Consider the following 26,505-nt stretch of genomic DNA (forward strand, 5'->3'; position numbering starts at 1 on the left):
TTTTATATCAGGAGAATTCTACCATTAAAAAAAAAGGAGGGACTGGGGATTTAGCTCAGTGGTAGAGCGCTTACCTAGGAAGCGCAAGGCCCTGGGTTCGGTCCCCAGCTCCAAAAAAAAGAACCAAAAAAAAAAAAAAAAAAAAAAGGAAAGAATCAAGGGCTGAAGACATAATATTTAGCTAGAATCTCCCAATGAGGGGCTGGGTGTGGCTCAGTGGTAGAGCCCCTGCCTAGAATCCCCCAGTGAGGGGCTGGGTGCATAAATTAGTGTGCGATGGCTACTCTTGGTTGTTAACTTGACTACAATAGGATTAACTAAAACCCCAAAATGAAGGGCACATCTGTGAGGGAGTTTTGCTTAATTCGAAGTAGAGAAAGATCTACTTTTAATCCAGATCTTGATGAGTGAAGACACTTATAGGGGGTGGTGCTGATTCCAAGGTCCTGTCCCCTAATTGGTTCTTGACCAATCAATAAAAATGCCAGGGGCCAATTGCTGGGTGGAATGAAAGAGGCGGGACTTCCGGCTAAGAGACACAGAAAGAGAAAGGGAGATTTTGTTATGCTTCGGAGCGAGAAAAGGTGACCAGCCACGTGAGATATCAGGTGGAGCGACCACGGCCACCTCCCGAGGCAGGAGATTAGAAATGCGACTAAACAAGAAACTAAGAGAAGTTTTTGGTTGCTGAACAAGGAGAAGGTAACTGAACAACTAAAATGGAGGGCAGATTTAGGGGGCTGAGCTAAGAGTACTGGGAAGGCCACCAAAGCTGCGGATCGGAGGGAACCTGTTGTGCGGGTTCCCAGCCCAGTAGCATGGTCTGCCCAGAGTTTAAAGTCGGGTAGCAAAAACTACACGCTACAGACACACCTTTAATCGAGATCATTTGAGCTGGGAAACCCTACCTCTTAAGCTGTGCCACATTTTTGGGAAGAAGCCTATAGAAGAATGTGGAGGAAGAAAACTTGCTCTGTGCCTTCTGGCTTGCACATCACTAGCAAGTCCATTCCTTCACTGGCATTAGAACCTACTTCTTGGGGTTGGGGATTTAGCTCAGTGGTAGAGTGCTTGTCTAGGAAGCGCAAGGCCCTGGGTTCGGTCCCCAGCTCCGAAAAAAAGAAAAAAGAAAAAAAATGCAATGAGGAGCTGTGGGGTAGAATACCAGAGGTGGCTGAGCTTTGCTGACAGTGACATTGTTCCTCCAGCTAGCACCTGGGTGTCCCCTTCCCTCCCCCACCTGCCTTGGGCTTCATGTACCACAACAAACAGACACCGAAAATGTGAGCAAGGTGAGGTGAATCCTGGGGCTGCTGGACACTCACTGAAGGCAAGGAATTTTCTGGTGGGTAAGTGAGGGACACTGTCTGACCTCACAGTTGTCTGCACCCTGCTGTGGTTCTAGAAACAGGTCTTAGAGTCTTCTTTTCACCAAGTTTTCCTCAATACCAAACCATGGTTCCCTGCCTGCATTCACCAGCCCCAGTTCAGGACAGTCTTGGGGGAGGTGAAGCTGTGTGAGAAGATGGCCCAGTTTGAGGCTAAGAAGCTTGCAGAGAGCCAGCCTAAAAGGGATACCCCAAGAATGGAAAAGAGCTTACCGGAAGAGAAACAGGAACCCCAGGTTGAGTGGAAAGAAGAAAAATGATGGTTTCCCACAGCACATGAGGAGGAAATGGCTGAATGTGAGCAGGTACTGGCTGCTGAGGCCAAGGCCAAGGATCCCTCCACTGACCTGTCCAAGATTACCTTTGTGTCGGATGAGTTTAAGCATAAGACTCTGTGGCACTGCCATATTTTGGGGAGCACTTTGATAAGGATGGCTAGACCCCGTGGTGTAGGCATAAATTTTTCTCAACTTGTTTTAAGAAGGGTTCAACCTCTCCTCCAGCCCACCACCCACCAGAGGTAGCAGAAAAGAAAGGTTATTAGGATACAGGGGAAGTGGTCCGTTTAGAAACAGTTCTTTGGGGCGATTCTAATCTTCATTGTTCTCAGTGCAGTCCACTAGCAAACACCAAACATGAATCAGCAGCTGAAGACCAGTCCACTCAGCAGACACCACACACAAATCAGCAACTGTACTATATCCAGAAGAAACCGCAAGGTTGGTCACCCAGCCCGAGTCAGGCTTCTTGCTGCAGGTACCTCATGAGAAGTTCTTGGGCGAGTTTCTCTCTATGCACGCACCACAGTTGGAGCTCAGGAACGCAATGTAAGGCGAACCAACCCAAGGGTGTCGTCAGCCAAGGATAGCGAGGTAGAGCAAACCAAACCAATGCTTGAGCTCCTACGTTCTGTGGGGTCATATTTACAGTCCTTTTGAACATATCACATCCTTCCATGTATGTGCTTTAGCAAGGCATCCTTTCTCCCGTGTCTGGTATCCTTTTACCTGTGTGCCCCAGCAGAACATTATTTGACATAAGTGCCTTTCCAAAGAAAACAGAGTTTCCACTTCAATGTGGTATGCTGAGTACCACGTCCCTGAAGTGCTCACCCAGATCTTCGTGAGTTGTAGCCACATTGCTAGAATGCTCTGGAGATTGAAAAAACAGAGAAAAGCCTTTGTTAATGCCCTTCTCTCTGGAACCAGCAACAGCAGCTCCATTTCTGGCATTTTGGTCTTCCGAGGCCAAGTGTTTGCCTTTCCATTGAGTCCATATTGGGAGGTGGACAATGAGTCATGGGGGAAGCTGGATTCTCGTGGCAGGAAACCCAGACCCTGGTTTGACAGTACTTTTCCCAGGAGGGGGGGCTTCCAGTACATGGGCAATGCTGTCAATCAAGGCAAGACCTGCAGGTGAACATATAGAGACAGAGACAGAGCTATTCATTATACAAGGTCTGCTCCTCTGGATTACCCCGACTAATACACGGTGATGTAGCACCGAACTGGAACCTACCAGGGAGGATCGAAGGACATAGTTCAGAGGCAGAACACTTTCCAAGTATGAATAAAAGCCTGGGTTGTCATTACAAGAGAAGAGGAGAAGTTGGGGTGGGGGGAGAAAGAAGAGCATGAGGAGTCAGGGGAAGGAGAAAAAGCAGAGGATGGAGAGATATCCCCTACACAGGCTTTATAAGAGAGAGACAGCATAGGGAAATACAATATTCTATACTCATTTCCTGCTTGGAGGGAACTAAGGAGGAGCTGGACATCCTATGTGACTGACTTGGGGAGTACGGTCAGCTTTCTCCATTAGCCCTACAATGGAAACTGGGGGGTGGGGTGGGATGATAAGGAAGTTGGCACTAGTCGACCGCTGGTTATTTGGGGCTAAGATTGCAGAGGCTATGTTTGGCTTCCAGGTTAGTCTCTGCAGGTGTATCGCAGAGCACTATTGTCCTACAGGGCCTGGTGACTGCCCCTTTGTGTGCACAGTCTCTGAATGGGAGACTTAGATAGTAAACACACTCATCTCCACGCAGCATGGCGCCCAGACAGGCCAGGTGGACAAAGAGTTGAAAACAGAAGGATCAGAAGTTTAAAGTCGTCCTTGGCTACCCAACCTGGCCTACATGAGACCCTGCCTCAATGTACATATAAATCCATATCTGGGCATGTGGATGCTGTGTGCGTTAGCTCCACAGCATGTCCAGGCAGGACACATTCAATGGGACATATTTGTGGAACTAATCAGTTCCACAAACGTGTGGCTTACACGATCTCCTTAAGGTTCTGCCCTTCCTCCTATCCCTGCCCCTCCCTTCTCACCTCCTCTTGTCTCTCCATCCCAACTGTGTACCTTCACCAGAACAGGACCTGCCCTGCAGCGAGTCTTTGGGGACCCCACCCACTAAGAGCCCTAATTATTACCCCTCTAGTGGCCAGGAGCCAGAATGATACTTTCTGTGTGGCTGGAACATTCCTAAGCAGTCACCTTAGAAACCACGTAACTTCCCCATTCCAAGAGACACTCCAAATGTGTGCAAACGGGAAGAGGGCACCAAAAATTCATCATGACCCATGGCGGATGCTGAAAATAAATAGGTCCTTTGTGCCAGAGAACTGGGATGGGGGAGGCTCTAGGGAGTCTATGGGAGTGACTCTAACTGAAACTCCTAGCAGGGGCAGGGGATATGGAGCCTAAAGTGGACACCTCCTGTAGCCAGGCAGGACTCCAGTGGAGGGATAAGAACGCCAACTCACCCATAAAACCTTCAACCCAAAATGTGTCCTGCCTAGAAGACGTGCAGGGACCAAGACAGAGCATAGACTGAGGGAATGGCCAACCAATGACTGGCTCAACTTGAGACCCATCCCATGGGCAAGAACCAATCCTTGACACTCTTAATGATACTTTGTTATGCTTGTAGACAGGAGCCTAGCATAACTGTCCTCTGAAAGGCTCTACCAAACAGCTAATTAAAACAGTTGCAAAGACCCACAGCCAAATGTTAGACAGAGCTCAGGAAGTCTTGTGGGAGAGTTAAGGGAAGAATTGAGAGCTGTAGAGGGAATAGGAACTCCACAGCAAGACAGAGTCAACTAACCTGGACTGTTGGGGTCTCCCAGAGACTGAACCACCAACCAAAGAGCAAGCATGAGCTGGACCTAGGCTTCTGCCACCCCATCCCCTGCCCCCTGCCCTGCACATATGTAGCAGATGTGCAGCTTGGTTTTCATCAGAGTTCCCAACAACTGGAGGGGGGGGGGCTGTCCCTGACTCTGTTGCCTGCTTCTCGATCTTGTTCCCCTAACTGGGCTATCTTGTCTGGACTCAGTAGGAGTACTGTAGTGACTTGATGTTCTAGGGTATGTTGGTACCCAGGTGGCCTCTCCTTCTTAGAGGAGGTGGGGATTTGGGGGGAAGGACCGTAGTGCCTCATGGCATCTGTTAGATATTTTCATCTTGGTGCTGGAGAGATGGCTCAGTGGTTAAGAGCACTGACTGCTCATCCAGAGGTCCTGAGTTCAATTCCCAGCAATCACATGGTGTGGTGGTTCACAACCATCTGTAATGGGGATCCAATGCTCTATTCTGGTGTGTCTGAAGACAGCAACTGTACTTATATATAATGTCCCACGCGCGGCTTCCCGCCGGCAAGAAACGCGCGGGTACATAGAAATCCTTACTGTGACCAACTTTATTATAATCTCAAAGAGGAAGCCTCACCGCGCCAATATGGCGCGCTTATATACACCCTAGTGCGGCACATCCACACCTGATTGGTTGTTTACCCATGATCTCATAAAGCACGCCCCGGAGTGGGCAAAGACCTGGCATGAAGGCACTCTTGCACATGCACACAGTTAACTTCCTGAAAGGGAGCCGGCTGGCGCGGTGAAGGCTAGCGCCATCTTGTAATGGCGGAGGCTATCCTGGCCTTCCACGTGGGGCACAGTGGAAGCCAGCGCCATCTAGTGGTAGCGAATGTTATTGCGGCCCTCTACATCTCACCCTTATAATTTATATTATTTTAAACAGTCACGATCACCCTATCGCGTGCAATGAGGAAACCTCAGCGATGTGGAAGGGCTGATCAAAGGATCAATGAGTCTCTCTCATCCCAGTGCAATGGATCCACAGATCCATGGGGTGTAAGAGCAGAGAACTCAGATACAGAAAGAGAGCCTCTCTCCTCCCAGTGCAATGGATCCACAGATCCATGGGGTGTAAGAGCAGAGAACTCAGATACCGACTAATTCCTGAGCATAGATAACCAAATTCCAGGGGAGGCCCCTTGTACAATGGCCACAAGTGCTTGAGTGATAACGGCCTTGTCATGTTTCTGTTGAGATCTGAGTTTGCAAACCAACCATAGTATGAACACTGATCCACAGCATAGGGCTGCACCAGACAGAGCCACTCCGGATAAGTAGTGGGCACCTCATTTGGTCCTCCTCAGCTGTTACCACCAAGGGCCGTAGTCAAGCCGCTCCTATAATAAAATTTAGAATTCCCAATTGTTAGTAACTACTCCAGAAAGTTCACCCACTGTACTTGTCTAACAATAGATTGGGGGAGGATAACTCTAGACACTGCAGACACAATGTCTCCAGCAGTAATAGCTGCTACAATAGCAGCGAAAGTGTCAAGGTCTTTTCCAGGACAGTTCAGGATCAGTCATTTTTCTCTGGAACCAGCAGACAATGGAACCATTTCTGAGATCTGTATAACCAGGACAGAGTTCCCCAGTCCACTGTAGCTTTACGCAGGTGGCTTTCTTGTGAAGCTATAGTCTGTAAAATGACAACACCAGTTACCAGTTAAGGCAGCAAGAGTCACTAGGGAAATGAAGGGGGCAGCAACAACTGGAGTCCAGTCTTCTCCAGCAAGCAGCAGTGTACAGAGGGTCAGAGAGCAGGCCATAGTGGGACAGGACACACGCAGCGGTAACACTGACTGCAGCAACGGCAAAATCTCAGTGATGACAAAGGATGAAGGGTAATCTTTCATCTTCCTCTCAGGGCAGAGGGATGACTCCAGGGACCCGAGCCACGAGAGCTGAATCTTCATGTAACCAGGATCAGCAAGTCTCAGCAACCACTCAGGCAGCTGGCACACTCTTGTAGCATCCTGTAGAAAAAACACAAACATTCCCTCTTCCCCATATAAAATATCTGGACAGGATCATGTCAATAAGTGGATCTCTCTATTTCACCTAGGCATAAGTATGCCTAGTTGTAGGGTGCCATAAACTTTGTCATCCAAAATTTTAAAATTGAAATAAAAGGAGCATTATTTAGAATACAGGGATAACTCCCCCTTTTTATTTATTAAGATATATTAAAGATATTATTTATTAAGGTAAGTCCTCGAGGATTAAATTGAGGACACTGAGCACTTGTATTTATAAATTGACTTGTATACCAAATTATTGTCTCCAGCATTATTGTTTTGGATATATAAAGAATGAGATTTTTTGACTAATTGTTCCTATGTAAGGCCTATAATCTGTCTGGTATCATTGTCCTCCCTTGTTAAAGAGCCCAGGCAATCCAGTTTGAGTTCTTAAATGTCCTATAAAGGAACAGTACTTAGTGCTCTTAACCACTAAGCCATTTCTCTAGCACCTCACAAACTTTATTTACCTAAACATAAGCATTAATTAGAAATGTCAAATCTTGTAAATATTGTCCAGATTCAGTCTTACTAGAAATCCTTGAGCTGGCAGGGTGAGGCTGGGAATTGAAAACAAGTAAATGGAGTCTTCCTCTTTTCATGAGGGTGTGTTATCAACTCCATTACCATTTTTAAAGAGCTGGGTCTATGGTTTTGTTTAGTTGTCTGAGCCAGAGCACTGAAAGGACAGTGAGTTGTCAGACAATTTATACTGAAATCACTCACTGATTTCATGTAGAAAACTTGTCTCTAATAAAGCATTAAGTAATTGAAATCAATTGTAAACCACAAGCCACACATTGGCTATCAGTATGTGAATTGAAAGTTTGATTTAAAAACAGTGGCTATAGCACGTAATTTAATAATCTGTGTTGAAGCAATAGAAACTCAAGAGAATAAACAAGTGATCCAATCATACATGTAACCTTTTCATTAGATGAACCACCTATAAATACAGTAAGCGCATTTCCTATGGGTTGTATGCACAAATATACAGGAAGTACAAAAGCATTTAAAGAGTAAAATTATCAATTTTGTCTGAAAAATTTGTATATGTGATAGGCCAAATATCAGTATTTTGTAATAACCAATTAACTGTTGTTTGGAATAAGATATGTTTTACCAGGTTTCTATTCAAAATACTTCTATGACTTCAGTCCACAACTCTGTACTAACACAGCTGAAGCTTTATCTCCAATGTGCATAACAAAGACCTAAGTCCTCTGGTAGGGTGAGGTACTTAGCCAATTAACATATCCTTAGAAGCTTAAAATTAGCTTCAAATATTCTTATCTGGAGTAGTGTAACAGCTGCTCCCCAAATATTAAAGCTCATTTTGAGAGCAAAGGTTTGTAGTAAAAATTTCCATATACATTGAAAGATTTAAGTTCTAACTTCTTACACTGAGGAAGCAACAAAATTACCTAATATAAGGCTGTTAGCAATCCTCTAAATCTATCCTGAAATGGCAGTTGGAGTAAGTAAACTGGCTGTAATGTTCTCACAAGTTCCAAAACCTCATCAATCCTTCGTAAATCTTGTAACAATCTCTACCTGTTTGATTTTTCCGTAATTAAAAATAAGTTTGAGTTAGTCAATGTAACACTGGCAATCCTTAATCACAATCTTTAAGTTCTCTTTGTAACACCAGAACAGAGCCACAAGGTCACCTGAGTTCTGAGTACGTGACTAGGCAGCTGTCCTTAGGGCAGTGGAAATTAGCATAAAAATACAGATAGCTCCAGGGCAAACCACAACTTTGGAAAGCAAAACTCGACCCCCCAACAAACTAGTACAAAGTTTGACTGTCAATTCTTATATATGAACGCACGATGGCGTAGTCTCTAGTACCTCAACAAAGAGACATTGTCCTAAATTCTTTTAGAAGCCTGGTTCCTAGAATAAGAATTCCATAAGAACATTACTTCAATTTAGACCTGTTTCCCTAGGTTGGCCCATGTCACATGTTATCTAGAATGACTCCATCCAGATTACCAGCTTTATGTCAACTTTCTGTTACCAATATTATACCCTTTTAACCATATCCAATAAATTGAAAGCCAATAGTCCATAACCAAGGCAAGTAGAGCATATTTATACATTTAAAACCAATGAGAAACAAAATTGAAGTGGCTACACATATCTTTAATATTTAGACCAAACACCATTTTTACCTTTTTAGCTATGATTATAAGAGAAGCACCTTGTCACCTGTTGAGTCAAATAATAGGTCAGGGATCTCTCTAAGAGAAACAGCTATCAACTCTTGTATCGAAGAAGCTGAGAAGCTGTTGGCGCCTTTAAGATCAGCTCGTGTAGACGCTTAGCCTCTGGGCAGCTTCTCCAGCTAATCTAGACACCTGGCTCCAGGCACAGGGCTCCAAAGACCTGATTGAAACTGTGTTTTATTCATTTGTTCCTTTTTGAAACGAGTTAAAACCAAGTCAAGGTGTGAACGGCCGGCAGATAAAGTTTTTACCATTTTTTTCTTTTGAACATGAAACATAAAACATTTAAACAACGAGAAACAAAAACCACAGACATACACTGACAGACATGGGGACATCCTGGTGCACCAGAGACAAACAATAGACAAAGAGGGAAAAAAACAGATGGTATTCACGGTGACTATCCACTCGAGTGGAGTCGATATGGGCAATGGATTGTCTCAATTCCTGGACTAGTCCACCAACGTGTTGAAACCCAATTCCTGTAAGATACTGAGATATATTATCTGAGCAGCACGACTGACATTTGCCAATGGTATGGAAGTGAAACACAGCCCTGAATATATTTACTCACAACCCAATTACATTAACTCCATCAAGCTTTGCACGGGCACTGAGATGTCCTTTTGTTTGATTCTCCTGAATAAATTTTCAGGCGGCCTGCTTCTATCAAATCTGATCAGTATGATTCTGTAAAGCTGTCACATCAGCGCACAGATGCCGCGGCGTCCCGAGAGCCGGCGCCGGAACTTCTTATAGGCACAAAGACAAAATTTTTCTCCCAAAATGTTGTGTTCCTTTTATCTCCTCCCTTCTCCTCACCCGGGGCGTTCTTTCCCCAACCTCTCACTTCCTCATTGGAAGGGCTTGGTGCTTGAGATCGATCAGGATCCTTTTCTCATTGCAACCTTTCACTACCCTCAGTTTCTGACACGCCTCGCCCTTCCCCCAACACTCTCCGCTTTGCTGTTACAGCTGGGAAGTTCTCACGCAACCTCTGACGCCGTTTGGCGGTAACTAGAAACTCAAAGGTCAATAGAAACAACCCGAGGGCTGCCAGAGCAACCATAGCGGCTCCTGCAGCGTCTGGCAGAGGACTGAGCTGGAACAGATCAAGGCTAAACATAGTCTCTCAGAGTCTTACCCCCACTCACAGCTTCTGGACTTCTTCCGTGAAACGGAGCCTCCTCTTGGCACCGGCGATGATGTAGCTTTTTTGTCCCGGGTTCTCCACACCAAATGTCCCACGCGCGACTTCCCGCCAGCAAGAAACACGCGGGTACATAGAAATCCTTACTGTGACCAACTTTATTATAATCTCAAAGAGGAAGCCTCGCCGCGCCAATATGGCGCGCTTATATACACCCTAGTGCGGCGCATCCACACCTGATTGGTTGTTTACCCATGATCTCATAAGGCACGCCCCGGAGTGGGCAAAGACCTGGCATGAAGGCACTCTTGCACATGTGCACAGTTAACTTCCTGAAAGGGAGCCGGCTGGCGCGGTGAAGGCTAGCGCCATCTTGTAATGGCGGAGGCTATCCTGGCCTTCCACGTGGGGTGCAGTGGAAGCCAGCGCCATCTAGTCGTGGCGAATGTTATTGCGGCCCTCTACAATATAATAAATAAATAAATCTTTTTTTAAAAAAAAAAGATATTTTCATCTCAGTCAGCAAAGTGTCTCACCCACTTTGCTCCATCCCATATCACCCTGCCAATGGCTACTCTCTGAGCCTGGCAACAATCTTTCTACCCATCTAGTTCCCAAGGCAGGTTGCCACCATGTCAAATATACACATCCCAACTTCACAACTTCATGGCTACCTCGTGTCTCCAGCCACCACACACTCTCTTGAACTCAATTAACTCGCCACATGAAAGAACACACAACACAATAACCTCTGACCCAACTGATAAGATAATTTGCCCACTTAGGTATACAAAGCCCTATACACATCCATCCCTTAAGAATATTCATAACAACCTGTAAATGTGCAGAGAGGAATCTTAACATCCGCCTCCATGCTCTCTCGGCTGCTCCTCCTTTTCCCCTCCAGTCTCCTCCTCCTCTCTAAAACTTTTCTCCTGCCCATCCTTCCTCCTCGTCCAATGACAGGCCTCACTCTATCCTGCACGTCCCTTCACCTGAATGATGACATCATCCTACGGGACTGTAGAAGAGGGGAACTAGGAGTGGCTGTGATCAGGATGTAAAGTGAATATATAAATGAATGGAAAGACCGATAAACCCTGTGAAGATGTTACTGCTCAATAAATTCTGATATTGTGGAAAGAAAAAGAAAGAAAGGTGGTTAGGGTCCTGTGGTTGTGTGCATCTTTGTCTTTGTGTGTGTGTTTGTGTGTCTTTGTATGTATGTTTGTGTCTGTGTGTGTGTCTGTGTGTGCATGTGTGTTTGTGTGTGTATGTGTGTCTTTGTGTGTGTATCTGTGTGTGTGTCTGTGTGTATGTGTGTCTTTGTGTGTGTGTGTCTGTGTATCTGTGTGTGTATGTGTGTGTGTCTTTGTGTGTGTGTCTATGTGTGTGTGTATGTCTCTGTGTGTGTATGTGTGTCTTTGTGTGTGTGCATGTGTCTGTGTGTGCATGTGTGTCCGTGCTTGCCTGTGCGTGCATGTGCAGAGGTTGGAAATCAAATCCCAGTACCACCTCCTCTTGCCGTCCACTTTGTATTTTGAGTCTGGGTCTCTCAGTGGGCTACCTCCACACTTGGCACTTAGATGGCTTCAGGGATCCAAACTCGGGTCTTCGTGCTTATGCAGCAAGGGCTTTGCCAACCGGCCCCATTCCTTAATTCCTCCTTCAATTTCTATACAAGACAAAGGGAAGCCAGAAAAACAAACCCAGCTCTGAGGGTAGCCTGCTCGGACCACCGGGCTATCCTTCTACTTCACCTCTGGTCCAGAGATGATGGCTTTCAGCCTTAGTTCTTATGAAAGAACTGAGCTTTAGGACAAGGCTAGGGCTCATAAGTTGGCTGTGATTGCTCAGGGAACTTCCCATGGCACTGGAAGGCAGAGGCAGGAAGCCCTACCCCCAGCACCGAGTCAACTATGGGGAAAGGCATAGTCCAGGCACACGTATTGGAAAAGATTTTTAGGGTCCAAGCCTGGAGCCTAGTAACCCTAACAATATGCTAAAGAAACTCAGAATAGATCCGGCCACCTGCTCTCCGCAAGCTAATTAAAGAGACCGTCCTTAGAAACAGAGAACGGAGACTTATTCATTCAGTGGGGACCCATGGGGGTGGGGGAGAATGAAGAGATCCAGCAACACCCACCAAGTCGATGAGGTTTAGGTTTAAATGGAGAGCAAGAGTGGTCAGGGCGTGGTCCGGCCTAGCGCTGATCTATCCTTGTCTCAGCTCCAGTCTCTTTTGCAAGGTGCTCTGACTGACTGTCAGATCGTGTGAGATCTTCCTAGGAGACAAGGTCACCCTCTGCCTGGCACCTGGGGCTTGTGCCTTTCCCTCCTCCTATTTTGAGACTCCTGGCCAGGGTGGGGGTGGGGGATTCCTTGACGACCATTGTTTCTATAATGTAGTAGCTGAAGGGAGGACACAGTGTCTCTCTAGAATACCTTGGCTCCAGCCATGCCAGCAACACAGAGGGGCAACTGGATCTCAGCTACATGAGGGTGCACTGTAGGATGGGTAAGGGGAGGGAATGTGTGCGTGGAAACGACAATGTCATTCTGTATCAAGCTTGAGCCCTAAATGCAAACAATGCCTGGTGTCCTTATAAGAGGAGGGGACCTAGAGAGTCACGAGGAGAGCTAAGGCCACTTCAGTTACGTGTGCCCAGGAACCTGGAGTCACTATATTCTAGAATGACATGGAAGGGTGGTTTCCAAGAACCTTTGGAGGGAATGAGGCCCTCCACACCTGGAGTTTTAACTTCTGGTCTGCAGTGAGAAGGACACAAAGCCAGGGACATTGTGGGGACATGTGAATGGAAACGATCCCTCTCCAGGCACCTGCTTGCATCCTCTCTCCAGCTAAGAAGTAAAAATTCCAGCACAATGAGCCGCACCTCCTGAAGGCCTTTCTCCCCTCCCAGCTGTAACCTGCATTTTCTAGGAATCTCCCCAGAAACTCCACTACAGTAAAAGGTGTGTGCTAAAGCCCCATGCAGCCACAGGGCTTCCCTGCTTCACCTTATCAGAGTACAACTCCATGCAAGTTACCTCCATAGCCACCCCGTGGAATCGTTTATCAAAAACTAGCTGGGTGGGGTATGGCGCAATTGGTAGCATGTTTGGCCGTCATCATGACGAAGCCCCGAGTCCCGGCTTCAACACCACCAACTGTGTGGTGGTGCAGAGCTGTGAGCCCAGCTTGGGAGGTGAAGGTAGGAGGATTAGAAGTTCAAGGTCATCTTTGGTTACAAGAGACCTCGTCTTGGAGGGAGGAGAAGGAAGGGAGAGAGAGAAAGGAAGAGAGAGAGGGAGGGAGGGAGGGAGGGAGGGAGGGAGGGAGGGAGGGAGGGAGGAAGAGAAAAGGAGAATCTTTGAGTTGTAACTTGAGAACTACTGAAATGATAATTATGCCTAATGCTAAGGCAGTAACTGTGACTCTCCAATGAAGAAGCTGTATTAGCCAGGCAGGGGTGACATGACTTTAATCCCAGCACACGGGGACCAGAGACAGGTGGATCTCTGAGTTTGAGGCCAGCCTGATCTACAGAGTGAGTTCCAGGACAGCTAGGGCTGCACAGAAAAATCGCCTTGAAAAACAAGAATCAAGCAAGCCAGCCAGCCAGCCAGCCAGCCAGCAAGCAAGCAGACAGCCAGCAAGCAAGCAGACAGCTGTATCAGTTACTTGTCCATGGTTCTACGGTAAAACACCACGACCAAGGCGACATACAGAAAATTTATTCAGACTTAATGGTTCCACTGTGGTAATGAAGTGTGGCTTTGAAAGAGCATACCCCTAAACAGGGAGCCGCGTCTCTCACTCCAATCACGGGGTGGGGTGCCCCCAGGAATCACGAGTAGCCGGTCTTGATATAACAGCAAGAGGTAGCGTTTATTAATGAGATCCCGGACCAACACGTATCTCACACAGGAGACAGAGGAATCGGCCCCGAGCCTCTTCAGGCAGGGGTTTATATAGGAGAAACCAGGGGGTTTCGTGTGGTTATCAGCAAGGGAAGTGGGTACAAGGTCTCATCTGCAAGCAGTATGTGCGGGCTGAGGTGTTCTCAATATAGGAGAACGTCTTATCTTTATCTGTAGAGCAGGGAGTCATCCGTCCGGATGGCCCCCGACTCAGAGGAGATGGTGGCTGTTAGTTTCTGGAACAATCCCTCGACCTTGCTTTTAGGCTTGGCCGGGCACATCTCAGGCCAGCTCTGTCCTGTCCCCTTATCTGCTGTTCTTTTGCAGTTTTTATGAAGTTTTTATTTTAACTCTTCATTCCCCTCTACTTTTTGTGAATAGTTCTAATCTTAGAACTACATGATGAGTTCAGCATCCAGAGGCTCTTCACCCGGTACAGCCTGATACTGTTGTCTGAACATGAGGACATGTACAGCACTAATCCGTTCCCTGACAAAAGTTAAAAGGCGATTAATGATGTAGGGCCCAAAAGTGAGCAAAAGGAGGAGGATGATCAAGGGACCAGCTAAGGCCGATAACAGGGTGGTAAGCCATGGGGACCTATTGAACCAGCTTTGAAACCAGCTATCATTGGCTTCTCTTTCTCGTCGTCTCTTGTCTAGCCTCTCTCTAAGTTTAGCCATAGAATCTTTAATGGTCCCTGAGTGATCGAGGTAAAAAACAACATTTTTTTCTTCAAAGCAGCACATAGCCCTCCTTCTTTAAGGAATATCAGGTCTAATCTTCTCCTATTTTGAAGGACTATCTCTGAGAGGGAGGTTAGGTATTCTTGGAGGTCAGAGTCAATGACAGTTCTGAATTCTCTTTTCTTTTCTTTTTTTTTTTTTTATCGAAGCTGGGGACTGAACCCAGGGCCTTGCGCTTCCTAGGCAAGCGCTCTACCACTGAGCTAAATCCCCAACCCCTAAATGCAACCTAAGCCTCAGACTTGGGGAGTTTTTTTTTTTTTGGTTCTTTTTTTCGGAGCTGGGGATCGAACCCAGGGCCTTGTGCTTCCTAGGCAAGTGCTCTACCACTGAGCTAAATCCCCAACCCAGTTCTGAATTCTCTATAAGCCTTGTATTGTAGGGCAACAGCAGATGTCCATGTGCTGCCCTTGTAGCACCTAGATAGCCTTAAATAATTTTTAACTCTCTTTTGTGTCTTAAGTCTTTAGCATCAGGATTCTAATCTGGACACTATCTAAACCTATACACCAAGGTCATGACCAGCTTTCAGAACTTTTAAACTTATACAGATTGTGATTCCTGAGGCACAGTCTCAAGAAGTGTTAGGAGTACTAACATATGTAATGTTAAATCAAGCCTATCTCCTTACCTATCCCGATGGAACCGAGGGCAAACATGAAATTCTTGTTTCTAAAGCACACTCCTCAAGTGAGCATTATAGCAACCTCCAAGTCACTTAAGTCTAGGGAGCTTTTTGAAGATCTGAGTGTCCCTCTAGGTCCCAGCTTTCAGCCCCAACAGCTAGTACGCTGTTGGTGAGGGCTGGGACTTGATGGCTGTCAGGGTGGTCAGTAGCACCAGGTACGGTCCTTTATAGTGAGGCTCGAGTGTCTGGGCTCAGTGTAGCTGCAGTCTCTGACCTGGAACTGATGAAATGTCTCAGGGGTCCCCAGGGCATAGGCTGCTGTCAGCTGTGAGCAGATTTCTTTCTGTATCACCTGTAGGTCTTTTAGCCTGGCATACAAATCATTATTACTATGACATGTTGGTTCAGTAACATCATCTAATACAGTCAGAGGAGCTGAGGCCCCATATAAGATCTCAAAGGGGGTAAAGCTGAGTCTGGAAGGGGTATTTCTTGCTCTGAAGAGAGCAAGAGGGAAGGAGTGTCACCCAGTCTGCGCCAGTCTCCATGGTCAATTTGAACAGGGTCTCTTTTAGAGTCTTATTTTTTTTTTCTACCTGTCCTGAACTTTGAGGTCTGTAAATATAATGTAATTTCTAATCGACCTCTAAATACTTGGCCACACCTTGGCTTACCTTGGCAACGAAAGTAGGGCCATTGTCTGACCAGATTACCTTGGGCATTCCAGACCTGGGGAAGATTTCTTCCAGTATCTTCTTGATGATGGTAGAGGCCGTCTCTCATTTGGTGAGGAAAGTTTTTGTCTGTTCCTGAAAAGGTATCTACAAGCACAAGGAGATACTTGTGATCATATTTTTCTGGTTTTTTCTCAGTGAAGTTCACTTCGACTTTTCACTAAACTCTCTAGGTCTCTTTGCCCTGTTTGCTTGTTAAGTATTCACTTATTGACATACCTTATACTTTTTACTGTCTCTCTGGCTAAAATCTTAAAGTCTATTATATACACTTAACTACTTGGACAAACTTTTTATCTCTTAAATGAGTCCATTGCTGTATTTGGCAAAGTGAGTTTTTTCTTTGTTCTCTGAAGAGTATAGCTTTCTCAAGTGTGCCATTGTCTTTTTTTGTTTAAGCAATTTGGGCCTTTTCTTCTGTTGTACATTCTAAGTGAGGCCATCCCTTAGTCCGATCCTAGTTCTCAGTGGCTGTCTCTTGCAGGCCTGCAACCAGGATAGGCTCCTGTATAGCCATTTCCCGAGCCACTTTATCTGCTTTGTTACTGTCCCATGCCACTGAATCTCTTCCCTCCTGATATCCTGAGCAATGAATAATACTCACAGTTGCTGGCTTCACCAGGGCATCCAAGAGATGGCAAAGGCATCTGCGGCACTGATGTACTGGGGGGTTGAGGTTCAGCCATCCCAGATGACATTGTGTTGTCCACCATGGCAGTACCCACTTATCTCTGACCTTCATGAAGGGAACTGTTCCCATCTGTAGACAAGGTAGCCTCGGCTTTCAGCAGGGGTCAATCAACCAGTCGCAGAGGTCTTTCCTCCATCCATGGGCTTCTGCCAATACTTGACACTCGTGCTGTGGTGGCTCCAGGTCCGGACTGGGCAGCAAGGTGACCAGATTGTCTCCATGGCAGCTGACCAGTGGTCCCATCTTGTGGGACATTTCATTTAAAGGCAAAACATCAGCCACTCTACCACAGTTTAAGTCCTGGATTGGGTGATAATTGTTAGTGCCCGGCTGGCAGGAATGATGTGTTCCAGGCAGAATGGCACTAAGCCACACATCTCTCAGCATCAGGTACTGGTGCACTGAGACAGGTCTTAAGCTCCACATACACAGTCTGTAGATATGCATATACATGGCCTCACTCAGCCATTTCAGTCCACACAAGCCATTTTGGAGAGCAAATTTCTCATGAGCAAGGGATAGGGGCAGTCAGGGATGACCATGAACAAGTGGGTTACCCAGCCCACACCAAGGTCCACTGTTCTTCGGGCAGTCCATAAGTATTGTTTGTTGTCAGTAGCCCCTTGTACTCAAGGTCTTTGGATATTGGCCCACTGCGGGGGCATAGGAGCACAGAGCATTGGGTCCCTGTATCCACACTTCTCTTCTATCTCTGTACATAGCCAGCACTCTAGGACCAAGAAGCTCTCCAGTGGCCCCTCTTGTTCTTTCTTGGGCAGTCCCTGACCCAGTGTCCTTTTTCTTTGTATTAGGCACATTGATCTTTAGCCAGGAATTCTCTTCTATTGCCAGGTACTATCTTCCTAGGTTCCCTAACTACTGTGGCCAGTATATGTTCCTCTCTTGTCTTTTATCTCTCTTTAGCTCTTTAACCTCCTCTTTTTGTCTCTTTTCTTCTCTAGCTTTCTGTTCTTTTTATCCTTTTTTTTCTCTTTCTCTTCCACAGTCTCTATCTTCTGTATCTTCTTTTATAGCTATTAGATGCTGTCCACTTAACCACACTTTAACTTTACTTTTTCTGCAACTTACACTAACTCTCAGCAACTTAGCTTAACCCTTTAAATTTCTGTAATTTTTTTCTTTATATCCTTTCTTTATCTTAGCCAAATTGGTGGGGCATTTTCTAGCCCCTCAGAGACTCACCCTTGGAGCCTGGCGGCAGACCTGGCACTCCCTACCTTTAGGCGTATTGAAGTTAACAGGCAGAAGTGAGGGCCTTCCATCCGTGTCTGGAACATTCTTTCTGGCCTCCAGTAGGATTCCGTCTTTCCTCAGTGGTAAAGAAGGCCTGTAATAGTTACTAACAAGCATCTCAAATGGGATGGTGAGAAAACAAGAGAATCTTGAGAATAGAGGTCTACTGAAGAGGGCAAACAGCATTTAGTCACACAGCTAAACCAGGAGGCCTTCTTGGACAAAAAGGCCATTGTACAAATAAGCACAAGCTTTGTCTATGAAACAGAAAGGGGAGCAGAGAGGCAGCCGATCTGTAATCGACTATCTCTCTAGACTTAGATTTTCCCTCAAGGAGTATCTCTCTTCAATGTCAGCTCCGTGGCTTTGCCTCTCAAGAGAACCAGCCTCCAAATGACACCAGGCTTTTAGTAACAACTAATAACAAAAGGATGGAGAGATGGTTAGAACCTGGGTGCTAGATGCCAGGTGACTGATAAAAGAATCGTAACCAGGGGGTTGGGGATTTGGCTCAATGGTAGAGCACTTGCCTAGCAAGCGCAAGGGCCTGAGTTCGGTCCCCAGCTCTGAAAAAAAAAAAAAAAAAAAGAATCGTAACCAGTCCACCTGGGGCTATCAGGACCTCAGTAGCAGCCCTTTACCAAACTGTCTCACTGGGTTAAAGGCCCATGGAAAAGAAAACATTAATCCTGACCTTGGCCACCACCAAAGCCTGAATTCTAAATCTTGACTGGCAAAACAAAGTTTTTCACAGTTTGTTGTAGATTCTTTGAAACTATTTTAGGGGCTCTTTTTGTCCCCCAACCTGGGGCATTTTGACCACAGGGGCAGGAACTGGCTGCTGTGGGGATAGGATCAAAGGCACTCTCCATGTTAATGATGACTAACGAGAAAAGTAATTTAATGCTGGAGACTGACTCCTCTCTTGGAATAGGGCCAGCAGATAAGGCAGGCTTCCTTAAAGAACTTCTCTTAAAGAACGCTCTCCTTCTGTGAGCAAATGTCAGAAATTCCTTTCTTGTTCTTGTTTTCCTTAGAGTCCTCTCCCACCTCGCTCTCAGCCTTTTCAGATAGTTCCTCCTGTAGCATTTCTAATGTAGCCTGTCCCTTTAAGGTTCTTTACTCCCAAGCAAAATTTAAATCTTTCTCTAGCTTATCTCAGCTGGCTGCGAGCACAAGCACAGATAAAACATTGTTTTAAAAATTAACTTTGGCTATCAACCAACACACCGCCACTAGAGCGGGGTCCACAAAATTAAGTTCCTTACTCACTGAGCACTAAGGGGACCAAGTAAAACTCTTCGACGAGCAAAGCAAACAGTTCAAACACAATTGTCAGTCCAAGATTTCAAACACAGTCAGATCTCTTTGACTGCCAGTTGCCGGGTCCTCCCAACAAAGGCTGGCTCGCGGAACGTCTCTCACGCGTCCCAGAACCTGCGCGATTGGGGCGTCCCCCTGTGCGCTTTCTAGAAAGGAAAAAAGAAAGAAAAAGACTATTCGGAGTAGGAATCCTTCATCTACTCACAGGCGCCTGTTCGGGGTGGGGAACCTTCTTCCATCCGTGCACAGGGCAGGAATCCTGCATCTGCCCAGACAGTGCACTCTCAAGCTAGCTTTCTACGGGGTGGGAATCCTTCTTCCACCCGTGCACAGGGCAGGAATCCTGCATCTGCCCAGACAGTGCACTCTCAAGCTAGCTTTCTACGGGGTGGGAATCCTTCTTCCACCCGTGCACAGGGCAGGAATCCTGCATCTGCCCAGACAGTGCACTCTCAAGCTAGCTTTCTATGGGGTGGGAATCCTTCTTCCACCCGTGCACAGGGCAGGAATCCTTCTTCTGCCCAGACAGTGCACCAAGACCTTAAACCGGTACCGAAAAACACAGACTACAAGACTTAATTCACACACACTCACACACAGCGGCCGCTTTCCAGCACTCACACTAACGTACCTCCAAGTGGCATTCGGGGTTCCGGGGGGTCACGCTCCGATCCCGGACGAGCCCCCAAATGAAAGAACGTACCCCTAAACAGGGAGCCACGTCTCTTGCTCCAATCACGGGGTGGGGTGCCCCCAGGAATCACGAGTAGCCGGTCTTGATGTAACAGCAAGAGGTAGCGTTTATTAATGAGATCCCGGACCAACACGTATCTCACACAGGAGACAGAGGAATCGGCCCCGAGCCTCTTCAGGCAGGGGTTTATATAGGAGAAGCCAGGGGGTTTCGTGTGGTTATCAGCAAGGGAAATGGGTACAAGGTCTCATCTGCAAGCAGTACGTGCGGGCTGGGGTGTTCTCAATATAGGAGAACGTCTTATCTTTATCTGTAGAGCAGGGAGTCATCCGTCCGGATGGCCCCCGACTCAGAGGAGATGGTGGCTGTTAGTTTCTGGAACAATCCCTCGACCTTGTTTTTAGGCTTGGCCGGGCACATCTCAGGCCAGCTCTGTCCTGTCCCCTTATCTGCTGTTCTTTTGCAGTTTTTATGAAGTTTTTATTTTAACTCTTCAGCTTCAGGTTGCTGCTGGAGCAGCAGGTTGACAGTTCATGTCATTAATGGTAAGCACGAATCAGAGAGAGCAAACTGGAAGTAAGCGAACTGTTTACACCTCGGGGCCCTTCCCCAGTGATGTACTTCCTTCAGGAAGACTGTATCACCTAAATCTCCCCAGACTGTGCCATCGACTGGAGACCAAGTGCCAAAGTCTATGGGGGACCTTTCTCTACCAAACCACCACAGGAGACCACACCCACACTTCATGTTTACATTCTATGTACAAAATTTCTTTGAATAAAAGCCTGGCACAATGGAACACACTAGTAATCCCAGCACTCAGGGGGAAGCCTGGTCTATGTGGTGAGCTGCAAGACTGCCAGGGTTGCATCAGAGAGACCCTGCCTCTAACACACACACACACACACACACACACACACACACACAATCAAACAAACAAGCAACAAAATGTCAGCTCTTGTTGGTCAATTCCAGCACTCAGGAGGCAGAGGCAGGTGGATCTCTGTGGGTTTGAGGCTAGCCCGGTCTACAAAGCAAGTTCCAGGATGGCCAGGGCTACACAGAGAAACCCTGTCTTTAAAACTATTAAATTAACTAACTTGCCAGTTAAATAATAAACAAACAAACAAATAAAATGTCAGCTTTTCTTTGGGAGAATTACCCCATGCTCTCTAGTGTGCCTCAGTTTCCTTTCCTTTCTATCCAAAAAGGCTTGTTTATTATTATTTGATGTGTCTGGATGTCTGGACACATATATTACATCATGTGCATGGTAGGTACCTGTAGAGGCCAGAAGTGGGTATCAGACCCCTTGAAACTAGGGTTACAAACTGTGAGCCACCATATGGGGCTGGGAAACAAATTAAAGTCCTCACAAGAGCAGCCAGTGCTCGTGACTGCCGAGCCATCTTTCCAGACATCATTTCTTAAACTCCCACTCTCCTTCACACTGGCTCATCATAACATTTTTTTTCTGCACAAAAACAAAAAAATTTTTTTAATAAGGTAAGGTCCCCTAAAACATTACTGGAGCTCCTCATGCATGGGATGACAGGGTGGACCCTTGGTCTCTGTCACTCTACTGACATGCCACTTAGGGGAACTTTTCCGTCTTGAGTCACACGTTTCCCTTTTTTTTTTTTTTTTTTTTGGTTCTTTTTTTCGGAGCTGGGGACCGAACCCAGGGCCTCGCGCTTCCTAGGCAAGCGCTCTACCACTGAGCTAAATCCCCAACCCCACACGTTTCCCTTTAATGTCCTTTGTTAACGTGGCCACAGGAAAAGCTCTATGCTATGTATGTATATGTAGTGTGTGTGTTCGTGCGTGTGCACATAGGATCCAGAGGATGACGTCACACATTTTCGTCAGTCGCTTTCTACCATATTGTTTGAGCTTGGTTGTCTCACTGGACCTGGAACTCAATGACTAAGCTATAATCTCTGACCAACAAGTCACAGGGATTCTCCTGTCTCTGATACCCCAGAACCGAGGTTATCGGCATGCACTATCGTATCTGGCTTGACATGGATATTGAAGATCCCACTTCAGGTTCTTAGACTTCCTTGGCAAGCGCTTTATCAACCCGGAAACCTCGGTTTTTGACATCTCTATCCTGTCCCTTGGCATCCATCCTAGCAGCTGGAGGGGATTCTCTCAGGGGACATAAGGCAATATCTGGGGACTTTGGAGTAGAGGTAACCTTCGGGAAGAAGATGGACAGGTTCCTGCATATCTCAGAAGCAGATAGCATTTGTCTATGCTGTGATGGACAAGGAGGCCACCTCACCGTAAAGGAAAATCCTTGTCCAAAGTGTTCACAAAAGTGATGGAGGTTGGGAGACCAAGTTCTAGATCATTGTTGTTTTTGTTGTTTGAAACAGAGTCTTGTGCAACCCATGGTGGCCTCAAAGTCAGTATGTGGCCCAGAGTGATCTTGAATTCCCAATGCCTCCGCCTCTGCCTCCGCCTCCGCCTCCGCCTCCGCCTCCGCCTCCGCCTCCGCCTCCGCCTCCGCCTCCGCCTCCGCCTCCGCCTCCGCCTCCGCCTCCGCCTCCGCCTCCTTACTGGTTTACCAGATGTACCCCAGTACTGGTTTATGCAGTGGAAAGCACTCAACAAGCTGATCCACACCCCGTGCCCTTTCTCCTCCAGTTCTAGATCTTTGCATAGTCCAATCCTGCCTTCCATACCCCCAGTACGATGCCATCTCCTTAGAGAGCCTTCCCAGCATTCTTTTTTTTTAAGATTTATTTATTTATAAGTACTCTGTAGCTGTCTTCAGACACACCAGAAGAGGGCACCAGATCTCATTACAGATGGTTGTGAGCCACCATGTGGTTTCTGGGAATTGAACTCAGGACCTCTGGAAGAGCAGTCAGTGCTCTTAACCGCTGAGCCATCTCTCCAGCACCCCAGCATTCATTTTTAAACTTTTTTTTTATTATTTGTTCATTCTAATTCTAATTACACGCATGTGCGTCAGGGTGTCTGCATGCAGGTGCCGGAGGAACCCAGTAAAGAATGTCAGAGGCCTGGAAGCTGGACATAGAGGCTGTAAGTCACTGGAGGTGAGTTCTGGGAACTGAATGAACCCACACTCTTTTCCTCCGAGACACATAGATCTCCCAGCATCCTTTATAAAGTGATCTTTGATTCTCACTTTCCCAGGTCCCTGCCGTCGTCTGAAATCATTTGATTGTTTATCCTCATTTGTTAGCATCTGTTGCTTTCCCCGTTCTCGCTGGGGTATCCCAGAGGAATTTCTTGCAGCCAGAGAGGATGGAAATTTTTACTGTCTAGCCTCTCTCCGCCAATCCTCACCCCTACAACCCTCAGGGAGTCATTTTTTTTTTCCTTTTCTTTTTTTCGGAGCTGGGGACCGAACCCAGGGCCTTGCGCTTGCTAGGCAAGCGCAGGGAGTCATTAATTGAAGGTTTGTTCCTTTCCATTTAGCCAACAGATTGTAGTGCCAAGGAAGTGCTTGATCCTAAAAAAAAAAAAAAAAAAAAAAAAAAAAAAACAGGCAGGAGTCACAACAGCGGGGTCTTTATTCTATTCCTGCTAGCTCAGGTTCCCAGCGCACTACTGGGTCACACAGGATGGTTTTGGTGGTGGGAGAGCCCCGAATATCTATCGGGGCAAGACTTTATAGTAAGCAGCAATGGGGGTGGGGGTAGGTGCGCAAGCATCTAATTGGAAGGCTACTGTGGCCTTTAACATAATTGACTGGTGCTGGCAGTCATATCATAAACTTAATTTCTGCTCTCCTCTGCATTGGTGGCTGTTAGGCAAGGGGTGGGTGAGCTTGTAACCTGGGGTATAGAGGTTTTTTGGCGGAATAACCTGGAGACACTGGTCTTGGTGGGGATTAGCCTAGAGACTGGAGCTAGGCTTGAATTTTGTTGGGGGGCAACTTGGAAACTAATGCTAGGTACCAGCCTGTTAGCTTACCTGAATTTAAACTCAGGTCAGGTTCTCTAAAATCTAGACTAAACTTAAAAGACTTGGCCTCTCAAGAAATGTATCCCCCTCCCCTGAGTCCCCAAGTGGAGGTAAGAGCTGCAGGCTGGGATCCGTCTGAACAAGTTTCATTCTTCTTTGGTTTACTAATCCTGCCCATGCTTTGAGGATGGCTATGCATATGTGGCTGGTGTGGTTTCGTGAACAGCAAGCTACACAGACTCTGGAACCCGGGCCACTGCCCCAGAGCACATTTCACCAGCTACTGAGTCTTAAGGGGTCCTGTGCATCCCTGGACCCAGGATAGGTCGTACGAATCCATATTTCTTATCTCAGAGCCTCAAAATAACAGAGGGTTGTAATGGGCTGAACATGGCTTTTCCAAATTCATGTGCTAATGTGCTGATCTGCACCTTAGCACGTGTTTGTATTTGGAGACATGGTTCTTAAAGAAGAAATGATGCTATGTGAGAGCTGAGTGCCTACAAGGAGGCTCAGTGGGAAAAGGTGCTTCGTGCCAAGCCTGACTACTTAAGTTCGAGCACCAGGATACACACGGTGGAAGGAGAGAACGGACTCGCACAGGTTGACCTCTGACCTACACATGCACATGAGTGCACACACACACACACACACACACACAAATATACACACAGAGAGACAGGCACACACACATGCACACACAAATAACTAAACAAATGTAAAAAATCAGTTTAATGAGAACTAGAAATAATTGTGCTCGTCTGTAATCCCAGCACTCAGGAGGCTGAGGCAGGAGAAGGATAGTTCCAGGCAAGAGCAAGCTACATAGTAAAACCCTGTGTCAAAACCCTCTAAAGTCATGATCAAGAAATATATATGAGGCTAGAGAGAATGCTCAGCAGGTAAAGGTGCTTGCCACCAAACACGATGACCTCCCAGGACCCAAATGATAGATAAGTACCAACTTCAGGAGGTTGTCCTGTGGCCTCCCCATGTCCATCGTGTACACACACACACACACACACACACACACACACACACACGCACGCACACACACACACAAAGTCAACCAACCAATCAATTAGTCAATCAATATGATTTTAAAAATAGCTGGTAGCCAGCCATGCTGGCACACACGTTTAATCCCAGCACTTGAGAGAGGAAGGCGGAGGCAGGCAGATTTTTGTGGATTTGAGGCCAGCCTGGTTTACAAAGTAAGTTCTAGGACAGCCAGAGCTACAAAGAGAAACCCTACTTCAAAAAAGAAGAGGAGGAGGAGGAGGGGGAGGAGCCGGGGGAGGAGCCGGGGGAGTCAGTCAACTCAATGAGAACCTCCCTCAAAGAATCCCCTCATCCCTCTCCAGAAGAGGAGAAAAGGAAACACCAGACAGATGTGGATCCTGGTGTGGAGCCCTGATTCCCACTGCATGGATGTGAAATGTCCAAAACTCTATATAACCACCAAGGCCTTTAGCCGCCTTGTGTGATGCGTGTTCCACTGACCTGTCAGCTCACCGGAGGAAAAGCAAGCCTGACAGAGGGCTGCTCCTGCAGCGGGAAGCGGCGCCGAGAGCACCTGATTCGGGTGGGAACCATCCCAACGAACACACTTTTGAATAAAAATAAAACAAACAGCTGTTAGAGATGCACACATACACGTGCAGATCTGGATATAGGGGAGATACAGCAAGTGTGAACACATGGACCACAGAACACCTAAATCACAGGACACTGGGGGTGAGGATCAGTGGCAGAGTGCTTGCCTAGGGTGTACCAAGCCCTGGGTTCAAGCCCGCCCTGAGACAACCAGGAGTGGAACACTGACTTGTAGTCCTAGCTCTCGGAAAGTAGGGAAAAGGAAATCAGAAGGAGTTCAAGGTCATCCTCAGTTATATAGCAAGGCCAGCCTGGGTGTGGTGACTCGTGCCTTTAATCACGGCAATCAGGTGGTCAGAGGCAGAAGGATCTCTGTGAGTCCCGGTCGGCCTGGTCTACAGAGCTAGTTCTAGGACAGCCAGGGCTAGGTGAGACCTGATCTTAAGCAAACACACAAACATGTCCTGCTCTATTTTGCTGCTGCAACTGTGGCAAATGGCTGTGGTCCACTGTCCCTTGAATGGCTGAAAACTACCCATAGCCCCTGTGAAGCAGCCAGACCATCACCATTCCCCTCACAAAGCAGAAGACTGAAGCGTAGACAAACTCACTCCTCCGCTAAGAAAGGAGCCAGATCCACGGTCAACGGTCTCCAGAGCTGTGGGTGAAACTCACTCCGAGGCGGTCAGTTTTTGATTCTGCAAGAAACCAACTCCAAAACACAAGCTGAAGGGAGCTGCTGGTGGGATAAAATGCTAGTTCTGCTTGTGCACAGCTGGATGAAATCTGACAAAGAGAACAGGCACTAGCCACGCACGGTGGTACAGCACCTGGGGAGCGGAAGTAGGAGGGTCACAAGTTCAAAGCCAGCCTGGGACTAACAAAAATGTCTCAGAATTTCAAATGAGGGAGTTCTGGCGAGGTGGCTCAATGTTTAAGAATCCTTGCAGCGGACCAGAGTTCAGATCTGAGCACCCACACTAGGTCACTCACCACTCCAGGTCCAGGGATCTGATACCCTCTTCT

The 26,505-nt window shown here is 46.9% G+C and overlaps 1 protein-coding gene and 1 pseudogene across 2 annotated transcripts in view; both read left to right on the forward strand.

Moving 5' to 3' along the window:
- Window positions 1-393: 393 nt before the first annotated feature.
- The window catches only part of Ocm (oncomodulin), a 60,924-nt gene continuing 34,812 nt past the window's right edge, over window positions 394-26,505 (forward strand). The window contains exon 1 of one of the 2 annotated variants that reach the window (XM_063271084.1): window positions 394-702. The gene's annotated coding sequence lies outside the window, so the exon portion shown is untranslated. The remainder of the gene's footprint in view (window positions 703-26,505) is intronic. The other variant, XM_063271083.1, reaches the window with a different exon arrangement.
- LOC134481265 (elongation factor 1-gamma-like) lies at window positions 701-12,988 on the forward strand (annotated as a pseudogene).

This window comes from Rattus norvegicus, chromosome 12 (genome assembly GCF_036323735.1).
Source record: "Rattus norvegicus strain BN/NHsdMcwi chromosome 12, GRCr8, whole genome shotgun sequence".
NCBI classification, from domain to species: Eukaryota; Metazoa; Chordata; class Mammalia; order Rodentia; family Muridae; genus Rattus; species Rattus norvegicus.